Source organism: Colius striatus, chromosome 2, assembly GCF_028858725.1.
Source record: "Colius striatus isolate bColStr4 chromosome 2, bColStr4.1.hap1, whole genome shotgun sequence".
In the NCBI taxonomy this organism is placed as follows: domain Eukaryota; kingdom Metazoa; phylum Chordata; class Aves; order Coliiformes; family Coliidae; genus Colius; species Colius striatus.
Window position 1 is genome coordinate 42,120,497 of NC_084760.1, and position 24,204 is coordinate 42,144,700.

The 24,204-nt window shown below is 36.4% G+C and overlaps 1 protein-coding gene across 6 annotated transcripts in view; it reads left to right on the top strand.

The window, feature by feature from the left end:
- Nucleotides 1-24,204, top strand: part of SUPT3H (SPT3 homolog, SAGA and STAGA complex component) — a 268,407-nt gene that overhangs the window by 185,075 nt on the left and 59,128 nt on the right. The window lies entirely within an intron of this gene.

Here is a 24,204-nt window from a genome sequence, read left to right on the forward strand (position 1 = left end):
ACTGAAATATTTTATACTACCTCATGCTGGTCTGATGCCTTTTTCATGCTGCATATTCTATCACTGTTGCATGTTTTTTCCTTTTGCCCAGATAGTCTAAAGGAATCCTATTGCCATTTTTTCCTGTTCCCTCAAATGTTTCTTAATATGTAAGCATGCATGCTGAGAAGGAAGATTATGGAAGGATAGTTATGGGTCTTTCTGTCTGCTATGTATTTGTGTTCCCTTCCTGTAGAAAGCAGAATCTGTTTATAAACATTTCACACAAATTTTTCACTATCTTTTTTAAAAATCTATTAATTATTATCATTAGAAAATTATTTCCATGTCATTTGAGGACTCTTTCCTTATAACTCAGCTTACAGATAAAACTAAAATATTCAGTGCAAACATGCTTCAGTAAATGCCCTCTCCCTATCCTTCTTTCAAGCCCTATTTTCTCATCTATATACGGATGAAAAATTATGTCTGTGTTCCAGAGTGCAGTACCCTATCACTGTCCAAAAACTAGATGGGATCAATATATGTTAGCATGAAAGTCTATGAAACAATGGCTTTGATAGCAGTTGATTTTGATACCAGTTTTAGTCAGTTTCACTTAGGTTTAGCTATACTGGCAGAAGGTACTACATCATAACAAGTACACCTTATAGATCTTACCAACACTATGTTCTCTCTTTTAGTAATCTTCTTGAATACATTTACTCTGAAATATTTAAAAGATCCAACGACTGTATCATTACTAATCAATAAACTAGGCCAGAGCCAATTCTGTGGACTTGTGCAGGCAAGTGACAGGGCATGGCTTGGATCTCTAAGGCTAATTTTTTTGTAGGTGGACGTGACTACCCTCTCTTTTCGGTAGCTCTGTCCATAACAAATACAGAAAGCAGTCCATGACCACCATTCATGCGCAATTCCTCCTCATGTCTTGTGTGAACAGCTGGATATCAAGAGCAAAATTGTACCTGGAACATGCTCGCAATTCCACACTAATGCTTGAGCCAATTCCCATCCTTTTTAGTTAGCAGAATAGTACATGTGGCTGTTGGAAACTTGCTATTTTTTGAGTCCTTCTCATACCCTTTCAGTGGTAGAAGGCTGGTTACTTTGGTTTAATTTCCTTTTCTGTGCTGAGATGGCTGATGCATTCAGTAATATTTATGTATTCGTTATTTAACTGTTAGAGCCTCATTTCATTTTCAGGATTTCATGGAAAATTCTAAGAAATAATCCAATTTTTATCCTGACCTAGTTGTAAGTCTCTTTTTATTTCTTCTTAATGGAGCCTTTTTTCAGAACTGCAACTTTCCTAAGTTTTCTTACACTTTCCTTTTCCTCCTTACGATTACTCAAAATCTAATCAAGAATCCTGTCTCCCTAAGAATTTGGCTAGGAACAATTTTAATTTCTTCCCGACTGAGAATCAGTGTCATAGATCAGTTCTTCCCAACCACTGCTTGCATTTTGGAAACTGAAGGTTTGCATTACTTTGCTTTGCTTTCTTACTTATTTATGCAAAATGTTATGTTTTGCGTAAAGTCAGGCAAATCCTTTGAAGTGGAACGCAGAAAAGTCCTTAACAGAACTGTTCTGAATGAATGGGTTATGGGATTGACTTTACATTCTGTTCTGTCGTTCCAGTATAAGCTCTTTTTTGGTCTAAAAAAACTACAGAAGATGCCAGAAATCTGAAGTTCCCTGTCCTAGGCAAGGACAAATCTGACTTTATGTTTGTCTGTGAAGGAATGTGTTCTTGTAATAAAATATTTATCTTTCATCTGACTATATGTTTTGTTTTTTTCTCACTGGACCATAATTTGTGAACTGTAGCATGTGTATATGTATACATACATATATATAATTCTTCTTTCCGTTGGTCCTCTTCATTACATTTTGTGAACTCTTGATCCATTTCCGTGTTACAAGACAAAAATCAGGATATCTACTCCTTTTTAGAATAGATCCATGAGTTACATACAGGTATGAAGTCAGTACTATGTATTGTCTGTCTTATTAGTCTTTTAAACTAATGGCAAAACAGGAAAGATTGCTTGAGAAATGGTATTTAAAATGTTTAACATTTTTGACATTGTTTTCTTTGGGATTTGGTTATCAAATTGAGGTGAGTGGAAAGGAATGAAAGTTAGTAGGAAATGTAATCCATTCCTAAAGGAAGAGTTGTTAATAGATGGGCTAATCTTTTGTATCACATTTTCTTTGTGCAGTGGAGTATTTAATCCACTCTAAGTTTTAGAAGAAATCCAATAAACACTTTAAAAGTTGTAACAGTGTTCTTTAAGGAATTAGAATACTTAAGTCATGAACTGTGATCTAAAGACAGTGTTCCTTTTAGGAATCAATTACCTTAGAATTTGTGGTTATCTTGGTTTGGACAACTGTAAATGATTTCAATTTCACTTTGCCTTTGGCCAAAATCATGCTATGTTGTCCAGAGCAGATGATGAACATGTATTTCTGATGTCATTGTGGGCTAAACAGGATATAATTGTTTAGCAGCATGGTTTCAGTTATGATACAAAAAGCAAATATTGTTTATACTCATTTATTTTAAAATGTTTTATAAGATTAGAGCTAAGACTTCATGAGATTGCCTGCTGTTTTGTGAGGTCTATTCTGTATTTGTACCATGGACGAGTAAGCAAAGCTCCAAGCTGTTTTCACACATTACTAAAGGAAAACAAGCAGTTCCACACTTTCGACTGAAAAACACCCACTAGCATAATATTGAAAAGAAAGGACATTCCTCTAGGATTGTATTTTAGAACTTACTGATGTATCTTATGGTTTTAATTTGAAGCAAGGGACTATCTCTAGAAGAGTAATAATAGTAATATGCAAAGAGGAAGACTCTTAAAATAGAGAACAAAATTTAGAACAAAATTCACATTACCTTTTAATAATGCGTGATTATGTTATCATACCTTGTGATCAGGACTTATAAAAACTTCAACAATAGCGATAAATAGTGTCAAACCAGCCAACTGTATCGGCAGAATCAAAATAAAACAAAACCTGGAATAGGTCCTCTGTCTCTCTTCATAACAATTAGTATTTTGCTCTCCTAAGGTAGCAGTAAAACACCAGTGAAACACTACTCCTCAGAGTAAGAATAGTTCTAGATAGAGTAAACTATTCTAATTCATAAGTGAACTATGTATATGGGGGAGAGCTACCTGAGTCATAGAAGTTATCTTCTATGAGGTGATAATCTCTTGAGAAGAAAATCTAACAGTGATCTACCAACCCCTTTTTTTTATTGTACAAGTTGGGCTCTGGAATAACCAGAGCTGGAGGTGCTTGGGAATTCAATTTTCCTAGAAATAAAGAAATGCAAAGTGGATTATAATTTTGCTTTCCTCTGACACTTAAAAAATGATTTAGAGGGGAGAGTTGTGATTCCTGGGGGATATGTCTGAATTGGTATGGGGAGAAGGTACATACTAATTTAAACTCATGGCATTTTTCCTTATTTTTCAGTTTGGGAACACACTTTAGGGTGCTTGTGTCCTTATGTTGCTACCCTGAACCTCTCAGGTGACCTGTCCATAGTAAAACTAGCTGAAGATTTGACTGATTTTGTGAACAGTAGTGGCAATTCTGGTAAATTTTTGTATCAGAATCACTATCAAATTTACTGTGTCTTGTTATTAAAATTGTGCTGGAGGGAGTCCAGCGCAGGGCCACCAAGATGATCAGGGGACTGGAGCATCTTTCATACGAAGAAAGGCTGCAGGAACTGGGACTGTTTAGTCTGGAGAAGAGGAGACTGAGGGGAGATCTTATTTATAACTATCTAAAGGGTGGGTGTCAGGAAGTTGGGACATCTCTTTTTTCTATAGTAGGTAGCAACAGGACAAGGGGTAATGGGATGAAGCTGGAACACAAAAAGTTCCACTTAAACGTAAGAAAAAACTATTTCACTGTTCAGGTGAGGGAGCAGTGGAACAGGCTGCCCAGGGGAATTGTGGAGTCTCCTTCCTTGGAGGTCTTCAAGACCCACCTGAACATGTTCCTGTGCGACTTGATCTAGGTGACCCTGCTTCTGCAGGGCGGTTGGACTAGATGTTCTCTAAAGGTCCCTTCCAACCCCTACCATTCTATGATTCTGTTCTATGATTCTGTGTTAAGACTTCTGTCAGCATTATTGCAAAGCTGACTTTTGTCTCATTCATTAAATACCTGTTTTATAACATTTGTTCTATAGTTCCACCCTCCCATCTCCCACCCCCTCCTCACCCCCAGGAAAAAGTCTTCTCATCAGAAATCTAAACTGACATACAAAGGAATGCATAGAGCATCACTCTGTGAATGCTCCGTTTCACTTTTGTTCCCATAGGATTAAAAAACCTACCATTCATCTGTCACACTGACTGCTAGTTTAGGGATGTATTTCCAACACTCAGATGTTATATGGCAATCATTCAGTTGCAGTAGCTACCATAATGCTTTCATAGTACATTGCAAGTTTGAATAAATAGCGGAGGGAAAATAACTTCCCTAGAAGAATATACCACCTTGAAAGCAGGCTAGATACCAGGAAAAAAACCCTAAGTTACATGCCTACAGAAAGAGACAAAAGCTTGTGGTTCTTTAAAGTGTGTTGTTCTGTGAATTGCAGTAGGTATTTAAAAACTGCAGGTACATATTTTTGTTATAGAACGTTCATTGTGGACATCATTTTCCCTGCACTGTTCATTAGTATGTGTCTGTAAAAAGCTCTGTAGAAGTGCAATGTACCTTGTGCAAAATACAGTAGAATGCAATAAAATGTAGAATGTGTTTGGAATAAACCCTATGTTCATGTGAGAAATAACTCTCATTTAATTGTAGCTTTCTTCAGAGACAATTAATTTGTATCCATCAAACGTACCTAAACACATAGATGCACCTTGCGATGCAAGGAATCATGTTCTGGAAGTCCATTCTGTTTCAACTGTAGAAATAAGATAGACTTGTAGTAAATTAGACCGTGGCCAAGAATATTCTGTCCAACTGAAATATGATCATCAACTTTTGAGCAGTCACACTTTGACCTGAGACAGGTAACACTGCTCCAAACAATTTGTCACAGACTGGGTATCAGTTTGGGCCAGGAGCTCTCTCCATAGTGTGATTTGAATGTGGGCACTTTATTTGGGAGGCTCAGAGGGCTCAGGAGCATATACACAGTTTGCTCCATGCTGACAGCCCTTGGAGCTTGGGCAGGGACCTGGTGGTGTTTAGTTGAGGCAGCTAAAATTCGGTGACATACTTCAGGAAAAAACTAAGAGCTAGATTGAGGATCCAAAAGATGGTGTTGATTGGACTAATTTGGAAAAGATTTACAAAGAAAACAAGCAGGAAGTGATTTAGAATGAGCTGTGAGGCCTTTTAGTACTACTGTGCTCATTTCACTGGTGAAAATTATACCAATGTAAGTGCTGCATGGGGCCATTATTCTTTAGGGATTATCTGTTCATGCAGGGTGTATCAATAACAATCTGGATTTTGATTTAAAGCACATATGGAAAGCTTAGTGCTGTAGTACAGACAACACACACTTAATAGAAACTGCATGCCGGAAGACAAACTAAGTTTTATGTTACTAAGCATCAGGGCAGTGCTCCTCAGAGCACATCTTTTTTTGCCACACAGTTTTTATCATACACTTATTTTTCTTCAGAAGTAATTATTTTTAAGTTTCTTACTGATTTCAGATTCTTGTTTACAGAATTTATATTTTGGGACAGGATCTTTGCATGTAGTGGAGTCGTGACTTCTGTTATCTCACAATATTGGGCCTAAATCTAATAAATGATTAATTTTTAGAATCACAGATTATAAGCACTTCAATTTTAATAGCTACACATTATCAAATCATGCATCTTGGGGTAGGATTTGTCTACAGATTAAAATGTTTACATTTGTTTTGAGTTTTTGAATGTGAGCATGTGTATTATCTGTCACTATAATTACTGGAGTCCAAAGTAGTTAAATAATGGAGTTTAAATGACTATTCAACTGATCAAATGTTTGTATCTTCTTTACACTGAGATATACAGCTCTGTCAGCTCCTCTGGATGTATTTATCTTACAGGGAATTTCTCTTTGTTGTCAGCAATCATTCTGCTTCTATCCTGGACATATGTGGAGTGGACATTAAGAGACTAAGATGAAAGAAATGGAAAAGCCTTGAGTTTTGGGGAACTAGCAAAGGAATGGAGTATATATGCCTGCAAATTGTATGGTTACTTAGGTTCACTTGAGAATAGGAATGTAAATTTGTTGCACTTTTGTACTATCTTTAAAAATACTTGCACAGATCTATCATCCATCATGTGCTTGTCTACATACAGAACTGCAGCTTTGCAATATTGTATAATTTACAACAGTAACTCAAGTTATAGCCTTAAATTTTAAGACAATGAGTTTTGAAAAATAAAAAGGTCAGAAAATAAGATTCCTTATTCTTTACCCAACTTTGTCAAATATGGGCAAGGGGATCCCAGTGATGGAACAGCGGACAAGCAATACCATTAAAAACATTGTGTCCTGCAATACATTCTTATATAGACTAAATAATTGGAGCCTTAAGGCTCCTTACCTGTGTGTCCAGGTCAAATAGGAGAAAGTTGTTGATTTTTTGAAAAGAGACTTACAGTGGCTAAGTAATGTACTCCAATAGCAATGAGAGACTTCTAAGTTAGGAAAAACCCAAGGATATCCTCTTTGCTGATGGCACAAAACTGGGAGGACTGTCTGTTCCCAAGAAGGCTGTGCTGCCATTCAGTGGGATCTCGACCAGCTTGAGCATTGGGCAGAGAAGAACCTCATGAGGTTCAACAAGAGCAAGTGCGGAGTCTTGCATCTGGAGGGAGAGACCTGGGAGTCCTGGTTGATAATAAACTAACCATGAGCCAGCAATGTGCCCTTGTGACCAAGAAGGCCAGTGGCATCCTGGGATGCATCAAGAAGAGTGTGGCCAGCAGGTCAAGGGAGGTTCTCCTCCCCCTCTACTCTGCCCTGTTGAGGCCTCATCTGGAGTCCTGTGTCCAGCTCAGGGCTCCCCAGTTCAAGAAGGACAAAGAACTTCTGGAAAGAGTCCAGCACAGGGCCATCAAGATGATCAGGGAATGGAACATCTTCCTTATGAGGAAAGGCTGCGGGAACTGGGGCTGTTCAGTCTGGAGGAGACTGCAGGAAATTCTCATTATTTACAAAGGATGAATGTCAGGTGGTTGGAACATCACTTTTTTCTGTTGTATCTAGTGACAGGACAAGGGGTAATGGAGAGCAGCTGGAATACAAAAAGTTACATTTAAACATAAGAAAAAACTATTTTGCTGTTCAGATGAGGGAGCCCTGGCAAAGGCTGCCCAAGGAGGTTGTGAAGTCTCCTTCTCTGGAGATTTTTAAAATCCACCTGCATGTGTTCCCGAGTGATCTGATCTAGGTGGACCTGCTTTGGCAGGGAGGTTGGACTAGATGATCTCTAAAAGTCCCTTCCAACCCCTGCCATTCCATGATTCTATGATTCCCATTCCCTTAAGCTACTTTGAGATCTTGGTGCATCACTGCCACAAATTTACTGAATTTCACTGAACCATACCTGCCCAAAAGTTTAGACATCCCAGTGACTTAGATCAGCTTCTGTACTCAGAAATGAGAAAAAAAACAGTTCGGGAGGAAGTTAATTTGTTAGATGAGAGAGAAAAAGGCTTTCTCTTTTTTTTTTTTTTTTCCCCAAAAAACATTTAAGTCCCATTTGAGTGCTATTCATCAGATGTCAGGAAAAGTACTTTTGGTGCCTCCAGAATGGTTCTTCTTGGAGACTGAAGTCGTGAGTATGTGTTAGAACCTTGATGATATTAGAAAAAGAGCGTAATGATGATCTGTAATAGACTATAAGGTCAACACTGACTCCCTATGTACTGTCTACTTCTTTTAATATCCATAGATGCAAAGATTAAAAAGAACATAGGTGGAACATCAATCAAGAAAAGAGTCTTTAGTCTCTCGGCAGTGTTTTTTTCCAATATTGCAAAACGTATCTTACTAAAGTTAGGAATGCAAATATAGAGTGAATTGATTTCACTGCATCAGTCCAGTGTTTCCAGATAAGTGCAAAGATAGCACATCTAGTAGCATCTGAACTATAAATTAACTGTCTGGGCATCAAGACGTTTGTAACCATTATTCTGTAAAAAAAATAAGCCTGCTGCTATTAACGATTTCTGAGATTACACATTGCTTGGGAATGTTTGGGATATTTCTCTTGGTTAATGGTTGAATTGGTTAAAAGCAAACAGAAAATAAACAGAAACAGATTTTCTCTATTATCTATATGTCTGTAAATATTGTGTCATTCTTGTCAGAATGGGAAAAAGCTACCAAGTGGAAAGGATTTCTTGTTGTAGCCAGTAATATCTATAGACTACAAATCTAAGATCATTACAATTTTCTAATATTGGGATTGATTGCTCTGATTACGTAAGTGTGCTACTTGTCTGAGTCTTCAGTTCTGGTAAAATATTGTTGTTTGTAGAGCATTTCAGTGAATGTTGCTCATACTGCAAATTTAGACGGTTTTGCTGGGAGGACAAGGTGTTATTTGCTTTTCTATCTTTTAGTTCTTTGAGTATTTTTTTGCCACTGTTTACCTTCTCAGAGGACGATTTTGGGCTGTTGTATTTTGTGGTTTTGACACCCAAATGACTATGTTTTAATGTAACTTTGGGAAGGAAACTTTATATATATATTATTTATATCTATAATTAAATGTAGATACACATACATAGAAACATTATTTCCATGGAGCATTTGATTAGGAGCCAAACATAAAACCCTAGAAACAGTATTTTAAAACTTTGATTATTTGTAATCCTGTGTTTAACATATTTGTCGTTTAGATGTACTAGTCACTACATACTGGTACTCACAACACACCTACTGTTTATGTAAACTTTGGAGACCTGGGAGCAAGGAATAATGCTGAAGTCCCAGTGATGGCAGGTTAATGAAATTTCAGTCGTACTTTAAAGTAATTAAATGAATAGATGCTGATAATGCTTTTTATTTTGGAGGTAATTTTACAAGACAGGATGTATGTAATTCAGATGCTTTGGAGAGAAAAAAAAAAGGTCGAGTTTTTAATGCAGGTCTTTGAACCTTAGTGTAGCAAATTCACTCAATCACTCTCTATGTATCATCCTCCTCCATTGAGTAATTTTCAGAGTAAAAGCTAACGTCATAACATTTGATCACAAATAGTTACCCAGTTGCTAAGTACAAGTGCTGTCATTTTTAGTTACCATTTGGAGAGCAACCAGGGGCCAAGCCTTTCCACCTACATTCACAGTAGAGTTCAGATGTCATTAGAAAAGCCAAGTGACCTGTTGCTAAGGTGAAAGTCATTAAGCCAATCTAATATTAAACACATTGCTTCCTGTTGAATTAAGAAGTATATTAGAAATACCAACATTTTTTACTTCAGAAATAATTATAACCTGACACTTAAACTGTCCCTAAGATAGGATCCTATGGCAGATTTTTACAGGAGGTGTTCTCTTAGTACTGAAAGAATGAGATTACTTGTACAATGAGGAATACAAATTATGCATGTTAATATGATTTTAGTTTTATCAGCTTTCCATGTAAATTTACATGCAAGGAATTAAAGAGAGTATAGGACCTCTTTTAACTAGGGTAGTTGCATCCACTTGCACTTCATTTTCTTGAAGCATCTCTTTCTCTTTATGCATTAAATTTACACATTAACTCTTGAATTTTATAAGTTAATAAAATCAATCATTCATAGCATGGCAAATAGATACTGAGTCATGATACTAGAGCAGTCAAATCTCTGGAAAACAGGCCTGCCGTTTAGAAGTACCTTGATGATAAGCTGGAGAAATGGGCTGATGGGAGCCTCAGGAAGTTCAACAAAAGCAAATGTGGGGTGCTTGTGAGCCAACTGTATGCTGTGCTGTGTTATCAAGAGGTTAGTCAACAGATCAAGGGAAATAATGCTTCCCTGATATGTGGCATTTGTGAGACTACATCAGCAATCTGTCCAATTTTCTGCTCCCAAGTAAGAGAAGAACTTTGACTTGCTGAAGAGAGTCTGGCAGAGGATCACCAAGAAGTCAAGGAAGCTGGAGCACCTGCTATATGACAAAAGGCTGGGAGACTAGAGCTTGTTCAGCCTGGAATGGAATGGGCTAAAGGGAGATTTTATCGCTGTCTGCAATTGACAAATGGCAGGAGGTGGAGCCAGACCCAACTTGAACGTCCATTGCAAAGAACAGAATTCAGACTGATATGCAGTAAGACAAAAAAATGTAATAAAAGGTTGGAATTGGTTGCCCAGAGGAATGGGGGAAGTGTCTGACTTTGAAGATATTTTCAAACTTGACTAGTCAAGATTCTGAGTCACTTGATCTTGGTGGACGTCTTTTAAGAAGGGAGTCAAACAAGAGATCTGTGGAAAGGTCCCACACTTTTGCTGGTGTAAATTGCAATCGAGTTTCGTATTTCAGATATTAAAAAAGCGGATAGGTTAGAAATAGAAGAGCTTTTATGAAATATAGATAACAAACCTTCTCAAAGTTCTAAAAACTGTTTAAAAATCTAGCTAGCAGATAATTGGACTTTGCAGCTTCTGCACTTTCTGTAATCTGTAACTGCTGGTATTTCCTGGAATAGATGTTTTATGTATACAAGGAACATAGTTTTCTGTCTTTCATTTTCTCCCAGCCGTTGTGGTTTATTTTATCTATAATGTGGCTTGCTGTATTCTTCCGTAAGAATATGATCTGGCTGCTGTGCGAAATTGCATTCCCTGATAGCTTCACACATGTATCACAGCTACAGAATCAGAATCAGTAGGATTTAAGCATCTTAAGTATCTGCTGAAATGGTAGGCTAACATAATTAAAGCCCTATATGTTGCAGAATGGGAGATGCAACCTTACCTAATACACCAGAAAGCTGACCCTGAAAATTCCTAACAGAACAGCATGAGTAATAAACTGGCATAGTTTATTAGCTCTGCGTGAAGTAGGATGTTTACATTTTTATGTTTTGCCCCTCAAGCTTTACATTTTGTCTTCTCTCATTTCTTCCATTTTGCTCTACCATCTTTGATTAAAGTCGAGGATACCTAGGCAGTTATAGACTTCTCATTAAATAAACTAGAAGAGACAAGTTTAATTCAAATGCTCAGGAAAAACAGTAACAGTTTGTATTTTCAGCTAGTTACTTTACATAAAGTCTGCATGGAGTGAACACTCAGTGCTTAATTTCACAGATATTCCTGAGATCAGCATTTGACCCTTTTAATAATCTGGGATTCACCTTTAGCTAACTTGAACTTGTCAAAACTTGAGACATTATTTCCCCTTTGACTTGACAAAGTACATCCATAACTAGTCCTAAATTTTCAAGGAAGACAAGATAATTCTACCACTAGTAAACGACACTGATTTTTCATAGAGAATAAATTTTAGAAATTGATTTATGTAAATCAGTAAGATCTTTATCAAGTTTGGGGCCACAGGTTTATTTTTGAGGAAAAAACCCCACTGTTCTCAGCTGAAGTGGATTTATGACTTAAGATGTAGCTCTTTTCATTTTGATATGCAGGTAGCAGCAACTTTTAGAATTTCTTTGGCATAATGGAATATTTACCATATGCGCTATACTTTTGATGTTCTAAAAGATATTTCTTTAAAAGCAATGTAATATAAGAAATACATTAAGTTGCATATGTTTTATTCTCAAACAAATCCTAACCATTTTTTCCAGACTCTTCTTTTGAGTGGCACATGTAAGGGGCAAAGATGTAGACTGCTTGGTGGCAGTGTTAAGTGGTGTTGAAACTTTGCCTCTGGAACATCGGAAGCAATCATTAAATTTTGTTTTCCATTTGATCAAACGAAAGAAGGATGAGTAGTCTCTGTCAGAGGGCTGGATTTTATTTCCCAAGGCTAACAGCCATTTCCAGGACTTTGTCAGACCTACTAAGAGTTTTTTCTACCATTGTCAGATGGTATTATTTAAAATCAGTTCATCCACTTGTGTGGGATTCATATCCTATATCATACAGTGACTCTGACAAGAAGATGCTTTTACTAGGAGTGTTATTCAATGCACTGTTGACTTTCTCAGGCTGCAGACATCTGCAGAAAAAACTTGTAGAACATACAGCATCTGGTATCGAGTCCTAGCTTCTTACACAGACCATATCAAACAGCTTAGGAACGGAACACATACTCTACATCCGCTTGGAAAGAATTTTTCTTATGTTTATTGTAGCTGTATTAGCTGTCAGCTCATATCATCAGCTAATTATTTTATATCGGAAAATTGTAATAGCATCCTCAGATGTACTAAACTCAGGCAGATTTCCAGCTGCTAATCACACCCTTCTTAAAATGGGAGTTAACTCTTGATGTACCCCAAGGCTGGAAATCCAATTTCTAGTTCCAGTATTTATGAGATGATTGCAGTGCTAGCTAACTTTGTTACTCTCAATTGTACTTTAAAGAAATAGAAAGAACGCAGAATTGGTACCTTTGAGAAATGCTAGATCTGACTCTAAAAATGTCAGAAAAAATCAGAAACCCTGAGGAAGCCAAGCAGCCATGAATGAAGAATAAACTTTTATTCGGGATAAATTTACAAAGCTGTCAATGCCCAGCAATAAGAATACCAACTTGAACTATGGCATATATTCAGTATCTTCATAACCAATTTTGAACAGGAATTAGAGCCATGACAGCCTTTTCAGGAGATTATCCTGGTAGTAGGATCCTAGGATATCTCTTATTAAACTCTTGAATTCCAAACTTTCTACCTTTTAAAATCTTTTGGCTGATTGTAGAATAAAAATAGAATATAAAACCACAAAACTTGTTTCTATATTTAAAGAAGTTACCTACTTTCCTCTTTTATGAGTGACTGGAAATTTTGCATGTTGAATGTGCACAGGGAATAGTCTCTTGTTAAATTTATTTCTATTAACAGTCTGGGTGAATGAATACTATGTTCAAAAGCTGTTATTAATGCAGCATAACAGCTTGCATTTCGGACACTACAAATTAAGAAGATTGAAAGTCAGATTCTCCCAACTGGCCCAGTTTGTTAATGCGTTACAGCATGAATACTCCTTATATGACTTCAAATTGCTGACTTGAAATAAACTATGGCTTCTCTCTTACAATGGAACTAAGAGAAGCTGTGTTGATTTACAAGAACTGAAAATCCTAGCAGTTAGTTTAGTAGTTTATAATTAAATTTACAAATCAGGCTACATTTAAAAGAATTCTTTTAAAGGTATTTTAAATTATGCACTTCTTCAGGCTACAATTACAATAAAGGCTGGTGTTATTATGGCAATTTAGAAATATTTCAAAATATTTCCTAATTTTACATATCTTTCCAAATGAGATAAAATTAAGCAGTTTTTAAAAGTAGTTTTTTCAAATACTCTTAGTAAATCAGAATAGTGTACCTCGAACTTCATAATTGTTTATAATTCAGATATACAGGAAAAAGTTGTGTTTGTGGGTTTGTGTCGCTAACATTAATTGAGATTTGTACTGTAGAAGGGAAGTGAAATATCTGCATATTTAGGCATTGCAGCAAAATACTTTGAGAATTCAAACCAGAATCCAGTATCCATCTCAATTTATGAATCAATGCCACATTAATAAATGTCGTTAAGAGTTTTAGAAGGTCATTGACTTATAGCATTTAGATACTTTCAGACTGATATAAACGCCTGTCTTCACTGAATCATGTCTTGTTGCAAGCTAAAGGAGTTTTTATAAAATTGCAAATGTGTGATACTGAACAGAAGAAGAGTGCTGTAGGATTTAGCTAAGATGGCGTTAACATTAACTCATTGTATCAATATCTATAAGATTCAGATTCGCAAGGGTTGTTTCTGTGGAAAGCTGCATGTGTTCATTATCAGTTTGGACCATCAGTATCAGAACTGCTTTTGTCTTTGAAATAAAAACAAAAACTCGTTAGAAGAAGATAACGACTCTACCACTTTACAAGTCAAGAAAATGTGTAACAAAGACTACAGCAATCTGAAATTTCAGCTGAACATATTACTTTTATAGTATGTCCTATATTAGAAAACTTACAAATATTTATCAAAAAAGTTTCTTCTAATGTGTTATTTTAAATTCTATATTACTTGGGCAAATATTTAAATATTATATTAGTTTTTCTGCATGCTTGAATATAATTCTACCTTCCTGCCAAGTATTTCAAAACCCAAAGTCACTTTCATTTGCCAGGGTAAATGTTTATTTTGTTTTCCCACATAATGTGCTCTTTAAAGTGTCACCAGGATACCAAATCTAATTGCTTTTTAATAGAGACACGGTGGAGGTTTTTTGCTTTCATTAGGGAACAGAAGAAACTATCAGTAAAGCTCATGGTAATGAATCCATATACAGTAGATGCTCTTTTCTTCCCTTCCCCTCAGCATTTAGAAACCCAGAAATTCCCATCAAAACTATTGTAGTGGTACTTCATTTTTTTAAAATACATGAAGAGTCCATAGTAGTAAGAGGTACTGGAGGGGTAATCAGTGCTGCAGAGAAGAGATCGGGATATAAGACCTGTTTCTTCTATTAAAGTCAATGTAAGTTATGATAACTTGATGAAGTCCCTCAAAACAACTTTGTTGTTTGTTTTGCTGTGAAATGGCTGAGATCATTTAAGACATAATTAAATGGAAAGTCAATATTAAGAAACTATGGTTTTGCTAGTACAGAACATCTACATTTCGGATACTAAATGCTACCATCATGTACTTGTGCAGTTTTTCACAAGTCAATTAGTTTAACAGTGACTTTTAGCCTTGAAGGTCTCAAGCTATTCCTCTTAACCAGACTAGCAATATGTAGCAAATTTTGATCACAAATTAAAATTTGAAATTTTCTGCTTTCAAATGATGTATCGGTAAAGTTTCAACTAAAAGTTTCAATTCTACTTCTTAAAAAGTGAAATTAAATGTAATGGGTTTAAGTATGACAGTGAAAGTTTTACACAATTCCAAAATATGGGGTTTGAGACTTTTTTTCTCTCCAGAAAAAGGAAATGGAATGTTTAATAAGAGAACTCCTGTAGTGGTTTTGGATGGTGATGATTGTTTTGAATCAGCATATGACAGCGTACATTTCTTTGGTTTTATATAAACATTTAATAATTTTGTGGTGTATTTCTCAATAGGTATGGTGTAAGAGACTGATAAAACACATTGTTCAAAATCAGCTGCTGGATGAAATTTAACTTAATTCCAAATGCTAAATAATTTTGTTAAATTCTGGAATATAAAGGAAAATTAGAGCGGAAAAAAGAAGTGTTTTTCAATTAAACAAACTGCCTTTGGGAAAATAACCTTTTTATGATTCTATTTATCATGTATATAATGGAGGTAAAGCTCACAAGGCTACTGTGAAGATTAATCTTCACACCTGGGCACATTGTGCAGTTTTGATTTTGCTCTTTTCTCCCCCTGGCTCTGCAAGCTTGGTGTACGCAGCTAGTGTACATCATGGCATCACGGCACATTAACTTTGCACTGGTTTGGTATTAGTGCTAATCACCCCATGAGCTTTTCAACAATTGGGAAATGAGCCTCAAAGCATGATTAATTCAGCCTTTCTTCCCACTTGGTCACGCTCAGATGACAAAGTCATAGCAGAACCCAGATAGGAGTACTGAATATTGAGATCCTGTGCTTTTCTTGATCGGAAGGTCTGAACTATTCATAATGCAGCAGGCAACCAAACTCAGCCTAAGAGGCTGAGAGAGACCTCTCTCTTGTCAGTTACTTTGAGCTTAAATATAAACATAATGTCTTTATAAAAACACATGGAGATTATATGCAATGCATAGTGGTCACTAATTTTCTGGGGAAACAATTCCTTTTTAACTCTATGTGCCACACAGTCATGTCCAGAATTTCATGATGTGATGTTTATCTGTAGTTCCATGTCTTTTGGACAATGGCTTTTCCGAAAAAATTAAAATCTAACCACAGAGTTAGTCTCAGTAGGTGTAAATACTACAAGTCGAATGTGAAATGACTATATGCACACTTCTCGTGTTAAGGAAGCAAGAATGCATTGTTGGACACCACTCTATATTGTTCTCTGTTTAGAGTGGATAGAAAAAGCTTTCTAACAGAAAAAGTTAACTGAAGTAACTACACACTCTCCAGTCATAAGCGAGGGAGAGCACATCTACATACAGATAATACTATGAATTTTAAGCTTCATTTTAATGCTTCCCTTAAGCATGAATACACTTCTTACACATAATCAGCATAAAAGTTGCAGATTTCTATGTGTCATGGAAAATGACTGAGCTAAATTGTTTTATGCATTTTTGTAGTTAATAAGCTATATTCATGAATTAGTGGCCTACCTTTCAAAACCCAGATCAATGTCTTATGTTAGGTTCATCCCATAGTTTATAATATCCCAGTTTAAATTAACAACATGTCTGTATGGCTAAAGGGTGAAGTTCTCAGCTGGAAACCAGACATTTCTTTTTTTTTAATCACGTACAATCCTGTCACAGAATCACAGCATGGTGAGTGTTCGAAGGGACCTCTAGAGATCACCCAGTCCAACCCCCTGCTAAAGTAGATTCTCCTTGAGGTCATACTGAACATGTCCAGGTGGATTTTGAAACCTCCAGAGAAGGAGATTCCACACTCTCTCTGAGCAGCCTGTGCCAAGGCTTTGTGAGGAATGGCTGAGGGATCTGGGCGTGTTTAGCCTGGAAAAAAGAAGGCTCAGATGTGACCTTATTGCTGTCTACAACTACCTAAAAGGAAGTTGTAGAGAAGCAGGGGTCGGTCTGTTCTCCCTAGTAACAAGCAATAGAACAAGAGGAAACAGCTTCAAGTTGTGCCAGGGGAGGTTCAGGCTAGATACGAGGAAGAATTTCTTTACTGAAAGGGTTGTCAGGCATTGGAACAGGCTGCCCAGGGAGGTGGTGGAGTCACCAAAAACATATTTTCCTGTAGAAATCAAAGACATCCCATGTAATGGAAATATTTTGTTTGCAGCTTCCAGCTCCGCTTTTCAGGCCAGCAGTAATAAATTTAGGCAAGGAATTTGGATATGATATGGAGTGTTTTCAAGTCGGTAATGTGTAGATTTTGCATTATATTCAAGGGCAAAGTCTTACAAGCGTAGTGAGTCCCTCTCAGGAGGTCACTTTTATTTTTCCTTAAGCAATGCCAGCATGACTTCTGGGAAGTCCATTCCTTTCATTTCTTATTGTCTGTGCAATTTCATTTTCTTGTTTCTTTCATAATTCTACTTAAGTTTTTACATAATTTTAAAAAGTCTTGCCAACTCCCTTCCCTCTACTTATCTGCACGTACTTTATTTGATTATTTTTTACGTGTTTTGACAAAAATGAATGGAATTAATATACATTCAAGTTACAAAGCCACCTTTGTATATACTTGCATTGCTTTGAGATTAGAGTGGGAACCAAATTTACTGAGTCATTCTTTAGTCCTTTGCTTAGCCTTAAAATGGAAGTTGCCCTATTGGTGATGATATTCTTCACTCATCACACATCAGAGTGGGATTCATCTTGCTTTTCTAAGGATGTCTGTACTGTGGTCATGTAGATGTAAGCCACTGTTCCTAGGGCTCTACTGATGATGTCCGTAGTTGATGAACTTCAGAAAAATTCATAGATATAATTAACCTGGCTTGTTTTAAGCATCTAGTTTAGGATGAAGTTGCTCTCTGAAAGTGCCTGATATCTTTTTTACTGTAAAAGGACTTAAGATGAGTAATGAGGATTCTGTAAATGTCAAACTTTTTCAAATGAATCCTGTCTTTTTTCACTGGACAGAAAATCACCAATTTTCTATAAAGAAAAACTGATTTTTCTTTAAGTCTATTTTAATTAATATTTGTCATCATTCATAACTTTCTCTCTTGACTTTTGCAGTTGTAGATCCTTAACATCTCAGTAAATGTTAAGATTTTAAAGTTCTCAAGGTCATAAGCTCTGTTTATTGAGGGAAGTGGGGTTAATAATATTGTAGAGAAAAAAAGTAGAACTATTTATAATTATGAAAAATACATTAAAATTGCGATTATCTTGGTCTACCAGAAAAAGACTTCATGTTTTCTTCTAATATTGGTAACTTAGTGCTAAACACACTAAACCGCTATTACATCAAAGGCCTCAAGTTTGCCGTGCAGACTCATTCAGATTAATGGTTACTGCAGAATGTATGGTATGTTCTATAAGAGGTGGGTAAAAATGATAAAAATTCCCTGTATGTCTGTACTTTATAGCCAAATCAAGTATTACATTACAAAAGCTATTGATCTTTCCCCAAGTGGCATTTTTATTTTCTGTATAAAACTCTGAGTAAGCTTAATCTTTGAAAATGCTTCCTCTTAAAACCTGTTTTTTCTTTGCTTACCAATTGAAGTGATTCTAAGAAATGTAAATATGTTTTTCCTTTCTGTAACGAAAATCTTCAGATAGTGATAATCCTCAGATAACTTCAAGATACAGAAGACTAAAAATGTGGTTTCAGCATATTTGTAAATGCTTCAGTTTTTAGGTACCTGAGGATTTATTTCTCAAATTACTTTTTGGTTTTGGATCTAGGTAATTTTTGCCTTACAACCCTAAAACTGTCAGGTACCGCATATAATGCCCTGTTATTATCTAGTCTAAATTAAGGGAAAATACTTAGCGTACTCTTTTAGTAATGTCAGCCAATGCAGGACAGCTTAGTTTTTTCCCTGGGGTAGTTACCTCTCTCCTTTGGAACCGTGATAGGTATACAATGAAAAGATCTTTAGCGAAGAAACCATGCCACAATATGAATATGCAAGCACTTTGGGAAGCCAACATCTTCATCATTAGTGCAGAGGTGTCCAGCCGTGCTGCATACATTTTTTTTCAAATGATCCAACTTAGCAGCTCCTTGACACATTTCCTTCAAATATTAAATAGTTGGTAAGCAAGTTAACATTTGGCCTATTGCCTGTGGCCTTCCCCTCAGTCAGAGAGCTTTATATGTCAAGAGTGAAAGCTTCAAAATGGAATCAAAGGATTATTTTTCATCCTGGATGGTAGGTGACAACATGCAACTCTTCACCTTTTTTTTCCTTTCCCTTTTAATCTTAGTTTTTAGTTCTACATGCTGAGAGAAAGAAAAAATGCAGCACATTTTTTGAAGACTAAGCATACATTTACTGTGTTGGGTCCTATCTACTGCATCCTTCAACATGTTCCAGGGAAAGCATGCACACTATTTTCATTCTGTTGTACACCGCATAACTGAGCTTCTTAAGTGCTTAGAGTGACTAGTAATTTTAATTTTATTGATAAGCCAGTGGGGCAGTGTCAGTGATGCCAGTTGTTGTATCTACATTCAAACTGAGATTGCTTCAAGCAATGTGTTGTTACAAGTTTCATTGTCTCTTCATGTAGGAAAGATTCCCAGCAAACTTGCTTTTATACTGATGAAAGAGTACTTCAGTCCTGTTGGAGTGACTTGCTGCTCCTTCCAAGAACGGAATTTGGAAAATTTCAGTTGTATAACATTGAAATTGTTTCTTAACTAAAACAATTCTGTATAATTTGTTTCCAAGAAAAAATAGTTGACAAGCACTGTGAAAAAAAAGCAAGTGAGCATTCTGTAGACTTAAAAGAAAGCAATGCTTAGAAGTTATTGCATTTTCACAAACTTTCTATGATTTTCCCAACACTAAATGCTATTTCCTTGAAACTCTTTTGACCTGGAATAACTCTGTGTTCACAGTAATATGCTCACTCTTTCTTCTCTATTTTTGTCTCACATTATTGATTTGAGTTTATAAAATGTACCTTAGAAATGTAAAGATACATGAGCATTAAATCTTTCCAAAGTGTAGATGATGTAAGAGAAAATAATTACTGTTTATGATCTTGAGAAGTGAAGAGGAAAGATGATCTGCTTTTGTCTTCTGCTTTGGTGTTTCCTTAAACATGATCTACCTATGCTATCCTTTTATTTCTCTGGCATTTACTGTTTATTTATAGACTGTTCTAAAACTGTTAGGACTGATGGAATGGCTATCCTTATCCCCTGAATTGTTAGTGTCCATGCAGAGATGTGGGGGGGGGGGGGGGGGGGGGGCTGTGTGTGTGTGTGGGGGGGGTGTTAAAAGTGTATTGGGAAGAAAATATAGTCCAGTTATTTATGATAAAAGCTATTTTATCTGGTGGAGGTTTAGAGCAGCACTGTAGAATCCAGTTTTCAGAAAGAATTCTTTTAGTGTGGAGAATTGAAGGCAGAAAGCAATTTCATTTCACAGATATGTAGGTAATTTTACTATGCAAAAATATTCATACAGAGAAAATGCAAATGTAAGTATACATTTAGTATTTAGGAATGATATCAAATCCAGTGTTTAGACAACTGCAGTAGACAATTGTGTAGAGAAGTCCCTATTAGAAAAATCTAAACTTCTTCACTGTGAGGGTGACGGAGCTCTGGAACAGGCTGCCCAGATGGATTGTGGAATCTCCTTCTCTGGAGACATTCAAAACCCACTTGGATGAATTCCTGTGTATCATACTCTAGGTGGCCCTGCTCTGACAGAGGAGTTGGACTAGAGGATCTTTCGAGGTCCCTTCCAACCCTTAAGACTTTGTGATTCTGGGTGAATATTTTGTTGTTTCACTTGTTACAAAGAAACTTGCAACATTTTGAGAGTGAACATGCTGTGAAACATATTACATTTTCAGAGTTTTATAGTCTGTTTGTTGAGAGTAGCCATTGCTGAATCCTTTAATTTAATATAACTGCTCTTGGGATTAACCTGATTTTGCAGTTTCCATGTTATGTTATGGGATGCCTGTAAAAATGAAAATGTCACATTTCTAGATGCATCTTTTCTTTGTCATCTCAGTTATGCCTTTGAAGCGTAATTCCTCATGTTAACATTTTGTGTCACTTTGTTTTCCTGTGACTTTGTTATGGCAGAGGGTTTTTAATTCCCAGGACTGCTGGATGTTGAGGATGGCTTGACATATAAGTATGAACAGATGAAAATATCCTGGGGATTGATATTGCAGCCCATATTCCAGAATCACAGAATCCCAGAATGGTGGGAGTTGGAAGGGACTTTTAGAGGTCATTCAGCCCAGCCCCCTATTAAAGCCAGTTTACCTAGATCAGGTCATATGGGAACATGTCCAGACAGGTTTGGAAAACTCCAGATAAGAAGATTCCACAACCTCCCTGTGCAGCCTGTGCCAGTGCTCCCTCACCCCCACAGGAAAAAAAGTTATCAATACTTCATCAACAATGTGGGTAAACATGTGAGCAAAGATACAAAATGCACATTCTGCAAATCTGTTGATTATAGTAAATTAAGAGTGGCTGGCACACTGGCTAGTGGAGCTTCAGTCCAGACAAGTCTTGAAAACCTTAGAATCTAAACCAACAAAAACTTCACTGAGTTTCTGCATCTGGGACCGGGTTACCTCATGCATCAGTACAGGCTGGATACCAGCTGTCTGGGTAACAGCCCTTCTGGGAAGAATCTGAGGGGTGATAATAAACATCAAGTAGAACATGAGTCAACAGTTTGATCTCATCATGCTCAAGCAAACCTCATAGTTTAGCAGAAATGTGGCTGACAGTCTGAAGGAAGTTGTCATGCCATTCTACTTGGTGCTGTTGATTCAAATCTGGAACATCCTTCAGTTGCAGAAAAATTCTGAGAAACTGGAAAGGTTTAGCTGAAAGGTGCTGAGAGCTTCAGGACCCTAGAAAATGTGACCTGTCAGAAGAGACTGAGAGAGATTACTTAGTTTTAATGGTCTGATGAAGGGGTGACTAAGATTAGATAGCAACCTACAACTGCTGAAAGACAGTTACAACAATGATAAAACCAAAGTTTTCTTAGTAGTGCTCGCTAGAATAAAGAAGGTCAAGAACCACAAATTGTTGGTTGGCAGTTTCAAGTAGGACATTAGAAATCGTTTTGACCAGTGCAGTGGAGCAGGTTATCCAAAGGACATGTAAAATCTCTGTCTTTGGAGGTTTTCAAGACTCTGGTAGAGAAAGCCATAGCTGGCTTCATCTTGTGTTAACAATAGCTCTCTTTTAAGCTGGAGGTTGGACTACAGGTCTTTATAAGGAATCTTGTTGGAGAGGGATCTCAGGCAGCAGTTCTGCAAACTTGCATGTTTCCATGTAAAATTTCAAGAGAATTTTGCCATAGAGAAGCTCAGTCTGATTAGCCACCTAAAGTTAAATTATTTCAATATTACCTGGGAATATATAATTATTAATTTCTGACTGGTAAACAAAGATACAAACAAACATAGAGATTAAACCATGTTGCATGAAAGGTTAACATGTTAAATTATTTGAAGATATTATTTCTTAATATGTGAAAAATTAAAACCCAAATTAGGTGCCTTTAGAAAACATATAGTAAAATTAACCAAGAAATTCTTAGACAGTCATTTCTAGGACATATTATGTGAGAAGTATCCTGTGCAATGCAGAAGTTCAGATTAAATCATCCTGATGGTGCCTTCCATCTTCAAAAGTATGACTGAATTAATTCAGAGGCAGAACGGATCTCTGTTATGGTTGCACTAAATAAGGGTTGAAGATACGGCACATATTGTGGAAATTATTTGTAAAGGATACAAAATCAATCTAGATTTACTCAGCATCTTGATGGAATAGATTAACTGAAAAAATTTACTTATTGGAAATGACAGCTTCACAAAATGTAGTCAAGATGCCAGAAGCATGCATAGGATAACTGAAAAATGCCTAAGTGGCACTGCTTCTATCATGGTGACAAAAAGTCAAAATACAGGAGAAATGATTGACTGGGTAGAGAAGAAAAGAAAGGAGTATCCAGGTATGTTCCTGGACAGGTAGTGGTTTAGTTTACAACTAATTTGAACATATTGACTGTCAACATAGTGTAGCTGATGAATTGAACTGCCATAGAAGAGTGACCTGAAAAGTAGATAATAGAGGAAGAAAATTATGTATTTGAAGTACTGGTTTTAAACCTTTTTTAGTTTTTTTTTCCCTGATTTAAGACACTGTTAAGGCCAAATTAAGTCTATTAAGGCTGATTGTAGAGCCTCTCTTAAAATACACTTATCAACAAGCCTTTTGTTTCTTATTCAGTGAGACTGAAGAACTCTGAAATGTCAATTTCATTAGATGTAAAAGTGCTCGGGGAATCAGAGTATTTGTGTGTATTTGAGTTGTCTTTCACTTATTGGCTTTTGTCTTTAATGTGAACACACCTGTACTTCACCTTCTTCGTGCGTGATTTCTCGAGCTGTATGGACTTACTGCGGAGGTAGTGTCTTGGTATCCAATACCACTTGGTATCCTTAGTTGCAGTCCTGTTCTTACCAGGTGTAATGATTTATTCACTAAGTTATTGTCTGGAAGATAGTTATATTCCTTTCTTTAATATTTAAGACAGTCTGATTTCCTTGTTTGAGACTAAACTGTCTGCTTCTGAGGAGTCTAATCGTTCTCTTTAATCTAACTACCTCTTCCTGCCTCCAATATGTGAAGGATTTAATCTCTTCTACAGACCCATTCATTACTTTGTGAAAGTCACCCCTGCTCAGTTGAAGTAAAAAAACCTCAAGCATGTGTGCATACCTAACCATGAACTTCAGTACTGTTTCAATCACAATTAAATAATGGCATAACATATATGTAGAGGGGAACATGTGCATAGTGTTTATGATTTCATACCTTGACTTTTTTGAGATGACATACAGTCTTAAATCCGGTAGTGAGCATTTAAAGCTGTTTTATTCTTGAATGACCTCTAATTCAGTCTAATTTCTTTTTGTATACATGTTGAGAAGTATTAAAAAATCAAGCACAGTGAAAAAAAAACCCCCAAAAACAACAAAACCACACACTTAACACTTAGTTTCCTACTGTACAGTGAAGGCAGAAGAGGCATCTCAGTGCTCCTGCCTGGTATATCATCAATGAGATGGAATTCACATGTCACTGCTGCTAGTGCTCCCATTTTAAAAGCACACGCATTTGGATGTGCTCAGTGCAGAACACATTGGCCTTAGTCCAGGAGAACATTTTACTTGTCTGGTCATCTGTAAAAATATAGG